The sequence below is a fragment of the Etheostoma cragini genome, chromosome 22 (assembly GCF_013103735.1).
Source record: "Etheostoma cragini isolate CJK2018 chromosome 22, CSU_Ecrag_1.0, whole genome shotgun sequence".
Classification (NCBI taxonomy): Eukaryota; Metazoa; Chordata; class Actinopteri; order Perciformes; family Percidae; genus Etheostoma; species Etheostoma cragini.
This window is the reverse complement of record NC_048428.1, coordinates 4,772,856-4,778,587: the sequence shown is the minus strand read 5'-3', so window position 1 is coordinate 4,778,587 and position 5,732 is coordinate 4,772,856. Positions and strand designations below refer to the sequence as shown.

At 36.1% G+C, this 5,732-nt stretch overlaps 1 long non-coding RNA gene across 1 annotated transcript; it reads right to left on the bottom strand.

Moving 5' to 3' along the window:
* Positions 1–1,775: 1,775 nt before the first annotated feature.
* Positions 1,776–3,718, bottom strand: LOC117938053. Its single transcript, XR_004655317.1, has 3 exons — positions 3,211–3,718; positions 2,524–2,693; positions 1,776–1,982 (listed from the first exon to the last, which is right to left on the bottom strand). It is a non-coding gene; the product is annotated as an uncharacterized LOC117938053 (long non-coding RNA).
* Positions 3,719–5,732: the final 2,014 nt, after the last annotated feature.

Sequence of the window (5,732 nt, the reverse complement as noted above, 5' to 3'; positions counted from 1 at the left end):
ATGTATGTTTTTTCACATAAAATTACTTTAAAAATACACTCTAAATTCATTGTATTTTCACAAATATTAATTTTTTATATATAAGATAAAACTGTTAATTTACGGTTTATTTAAGTTTAATACTGTAAAAACACTGCTAAATGTTGATAGAATTAGTGGTAATTTACAGCAACAAAAAGTATTTTTTCTGTCATGTTACATAGAATACTTGTGAAATTACGAATACCTCGTAAAATTATGGAAAAATTCATTATTTTGAAAACAAATACCTTGGAAAATTGCTTTTTTAGTCAGAGTAAAAATGTCTATAAGCATTTTTAAACTGTCTATAAGCAGAATTAAACTGTAAAAATACAGTTTTTGTCATTTAAAACAGCCACAATCACTGTAATTACACACAAAAAGAAAATGTATTGTTTTCACATAAGTTTGTAAAACCACTATCAGAATGTATCATATATTCACAAATATGAGTTATTTAAAAGCTAAATCTAAGTATTAAGATTTGATACGGTAAAACCATTACTAAAAGTAGGTGCAGTTAGTGACAATTGACAGTAAAAGATATTCGTTTAGTAATTTATGGATTTGCTTGTTAATTTACTTAAATTTCCACATTGACAATTTATATTACAGTGTAGTAGTATATACTATTAATTTATGTTGAGCCCAGAAACCTCTTTTGATTTATACTATTTGTTAAAGGAGACCTTCATATCTATGATGTTACAATGCCAGATGTTCATGTTAAACATGGCCAAAGTGTCAAATAATGAGCTAAACACATTTAAAAGAAATCCCTGTGAGACAAAAAAAATCTGATTACCCAGTGTTCAGAATTGTTTTCAGCAGTTTTCTTTAGTCTGGGCTCTGTGTGACAACACACTGAGCCAGTTTCCTATATCTGGCTGCTGGCTGAGCACACAGGTAACACCCACAAAACACAGGAACAGCGCTGCCCCATCGGCCCAGTCCATCCAGAAAGCACAGGACGACAGAATTGAGTTAGAGCGCGTTCAGTGTGTCACACAGAAAGTGCTTTTACGGTTATGAAGAAAAGGTATACATATTTTCTGGTTTTCAATCTGAAGTCCTCTGGCTGCTCTGCCTCAATGCTGTGATTTATGAAGTTTCCTGATGGACAGATAGCTTTACTTGTTGTAAATGCTAGCTGTTGCTAACAATAGCTTGCAGCAGCAGCTGTTATACGCTGCCTTTGAACCAGCCGTCCAAAGCATCTGTACTAATGTTAATGTTGGAGTTTACATCTAAAACTAGCTAGCGGAAGCTATTACACAGTGATCACAAGACTACAAAATAGGACTTGAAATGCAGCAGCATACAGCCCCTTTTTAAGTCAAACATTTCAGCTTAAACATTTCCACCCCCATATAAAAAAGTACAACTAAAATCCTTCATAAAACAAAAACATCTAATTTTATTTACATTATTGATAGCATTTTCAGATATTTACTTTCAAACCCAACTGGGTCAACATAAAGCTATACATTTTGCCATTTTGCTTTGATAGGACTGTAAGAGCTATGAAAGGCTAATAAAAAATGGTGGTATACCATACAGTAAACTACGATGTACAACTATAAGACTTCCTCACTTTATTGATTCAATTTTATATTATATGACTTTCTAAAGCTGTGTGCACTGGATTTACATAGAGTTGGTTACGTCCACAATTAAGTTGGTATACAAAATCAAGGAAAATCAATGGAAAACAGACAGGAATGGTATAAAAACAAAACCCACTAAGTAACCACTAAGCTTTTTAAGGTAGCTAAATTAGAAAGCAAAATTAACGGCAAACAAAATCCTCAGTATATCTATCCAAGGTCTGTAACACATAAAAACCTAATGGTTGAGTATAATGACGTGTGGGGAGTTTGAAAAAGGTGATTCCTGAAGGCACTTGCTTCTCATTGACCACTGCCCGAAGAGCCACTTCCTCCTGGTACGTGTCCAACATCCTGAAAAGGGAATACATATTCAGTGTGTGTTCATATATTGTACAAAATAGCATATTGATTTCAGAGAAGAGTGGGCAGACAGGTTCAAGATGGTAGAAAGGCAACATTAATTTAAATAACCACTCATTACAACCAAGGTTAGGGCTGCTCGATTATGGCAAAAAAATCATAATCAAAATTATTTTGGTCAATATTGAGATCACAATTATTTAAGACGATTACTTATCGACTTTGGAAACATCATCCATTTATTTATCCTTTTTTTCCAAACTTGTATTTTTAACAGTGGGTTTCCTTGGATATAATTCAAATGAAAAAGAAAGAATATTGCAACCTGAGTGTGGCACAATAATCGTTTTACCTCAACTATTTTGTTTTTCATAATTGTCGGAGGCCATCATTGAAATGGAATGTAACCATAATCAAGGTATGCAGAATATCATCTCTGAACGCACAACCTTAAAAAGAGATGGGCTACAGCAGCCAAAGACTCCACAGAGTGCCACTCCTGTTCAAGATGAAGTTATAGAAGGGCTCTTACCAGCAACAATGTCTCTTACAAGAGAGGGCCTCATTTTTTCCCATGGCGTCTGGAACTTGTCCACCAACATGCTGCTGCCACATGGAATGGTTATTTGACAAGCTGAAGACAGGCTGAAGACAGGGCTTTCTCCCTCAGGTGAACAGGTGGCTGGCTGGGTCTTCTTGAGTCTGCATATAAGCACAGAACAAAAAGTAGAGCTAAACCTCAATAACGAGATATGAATTTGCTTTGTCGTTATTAGATATTAATGCATATTAGATTAGTTATTAAGATATAATCAAAATATCTAAATAACAATGAGATAGCTAACATGTAGCTTAAGCATTTCTGTCGATGTGTTTGTGGCACTGGTTACACACATATGCTTACATATGCTTTTTTGGTGCTGCCACGGTCATAAAAGCACTATAGCTTTCGACATGTCCATATTGAAATCAAATGTTTTGCAAGATGCATTATATGAATTTTAACATGAAAAATGAACCAAGAAAATTATGCTTTGCAGAACTTACAACGTGTATGTCACTTTTGATAAGCTAATGTTAGCTTAACTTGGAAGGAGTTCGTTTTTTGCAACTTTTAACATTACCGTATACCGTGTGTAAATGTGTGGCTGCCGTTTCTTTAAAGAACCGAATATGTTGGTTAGTGAATAGAAATCATTTTGTTAATTAAAACACTTACGTGAAACGTGTTCAGTGCCGCCATTGAATCCTTCAATGGCGCCCCACTCCTACTTCACGTCGCAAAAAACGTCCTCGTTCTGAAAAATACTCTTCCTCCAGCGATGTTTCCTACTGGAATGCTGCTGTTTTACCGTCTTAAACTCTCTGGATATATTTTTTGTTAATGACATTTGTTTGGTTCATTTGAAACAGTCAAATGCAACGTTAACGCCACAGAAAGCCGCGCAGGAAGACCAGAAAGCACCGCGCAGTCATACACATGCGCATTCGCACATTACTGTCACCAACCGGACCGGAGTGTGGGGCGTGTTCCAACACTGTCATGCCGCAAATGCCGTGGGTGGGCTTCATTCCATTTCAAATAACTGCCTGTCTGCCGCAACCCGAACCCTAAAGCCACTGTTTCTGTTAAAATAGATGACTTATAGATGCCATTTAATAAAGCACTTCACACACTATGTTACTATTCTCTTTTGAAGCAAATCAAAATGACCTATTAGTGTGAGTAAACTGACAAAAAACATAAGCACTGCAGTCAATACTGAATATCTTTACCAGTATTTGGTTTTAACAAAATATTTCTGGCTACTGTGTTTTAGTATACTCCAACTGCACAAACTCAGTAAAGATACATGCCTTTGGTGTGAGAACCTGGTTTCAAATCCCACTGCGATACATCCACCACTGCGCCCTGAACAAAATGGTTTACCTTCTCCAGAGATGTGGCCTCTGACATATATAACAATTGTAAGTCACTTTGGATAAAAGCGTCAGCTAAATAAGTAAAATGTAAAATTGTAATGTAATGTAATTTCTATGGACTTTTGAAGTGGGTTTTGCATCTGGCATTTCCTCAGAACTCTGACTTGACTTATGCTTATTCTCACAAAGCTATTGTAGCTCTGATTAAATGGTGATACTTTTACCTGACAGAAACAAGTGTGAGGGTCTTGATTTTCCAGAGTATTTTCACGTATATGCATCTCCTGTTTCCTGCATAGCATGATTACTTTCATTAAAAAATATGATCAATCCTTGAAAGGTAGTTTTGAGGGGACAATATGACTTCATATGAAGACAGCCCTGATAGTATGTTGTTTGGACATAAAGTGGACATGGATGCATCAGTCAAGCACGGTTGTGTAGTTAAAAATATGTCCTTAGTAAAGACAACTGTTAAACTACATTCACACTGCAGGCTTTAATTTTTACCCAGATCAAATTGTTTGACTGTCCTATTTTTAAATGTGCCGCATATTAGATTGTAGTGTAAAAGAGGATGCAAAGACATGCCACATGACTTTTGTGGCCAGTGTTGGGCCGACACCCTGCCCTTCTAGATTCTTTCAGGAAGAAGGGTTCAAGTCCGTAGGTTGGATGAAAGAACATTTATTACCATGGAATATTCCAGAGACAAGGTTAAAGAGAATTATGCATCCATAGCTCTCCCTAAGTTTGTCTGACTCTTTTCCCTTTCTGCATGATCTTATGTGCACAGGGGGGTTCAGTTGCTACCACGTGACATGTTTGTGCGCCGTGTTTTGTCTTCAGAAGGTTAGTGCCTAGCAGAGCTCGGCCTGTAATATAGATATAAGGTCTCAGACTGCTACTGGAGAGGACCTTCACCAAACGCAGGACGTGTCTCTAACCACCCTTGGCCCTGCTTTTCAGAAATAAACTCACTCGGCAGAGCTATGGTTGGACACATTGTACCAAAACAACTTATTAAAAGGTCACAGTAAACTTTATGAACTATCACACTGAAACCAAGCAGACTATGTGTAATGCTTTAGCTCTTTAGCTCAGAATTGAACACACATGATTAATATAATGCACTGTGAATATAATGTTTATGAGCACACATGCTATGAATATATTTTATTCCAACACAAGCTGCATTAAAGCACTCCAAAAAAGTGCATTATTCTATTTTTGTAATGTCAATATATTTTGAACCTTTTCATGTGTTTCTTTGAAATAAATAGTAAATTAAAGCTTTCATTTTCTTAAGTAAAAAAGTACAGTAACTGGAGCATTTGCTCAGGGATCATTTCAGCCCCCTGAGTTTGAGACCCTTGAGACCCCTGATCTAGAGAGACATCAAAGTCGCATGAATTCTGAATTGAGACTGAGGTTACATTTCAAAACAGCCTAGCTGTATCTCATTATGAATAGGTTACATATGCAGCCCAAATTCAAACTAGAAAACATGTAATTGTATGTGACTTATTGTTATAAAATCTGGTCTAAGTCACAAAAAAAGTCTGATTGGGGTCAGTCTGAGGTCACAACACAAGATGAACCATTGGTACAACTTTCAAAATAACCACTCTGTGTGTTACAGCATTAAAGCATTATATAATGTTCTGTCATTCAGAATTTAGAATTTCATATGTGTCTGTCTGCCTTCATAAATTCCAATCTGGACAGTGAAATTTGGATAATTTGCACAAAAAAAATCTTAATTAAAAATAGGACTGCTTTTATCAAATCAAACAACGTGGAGAAGCTTTTCCATGT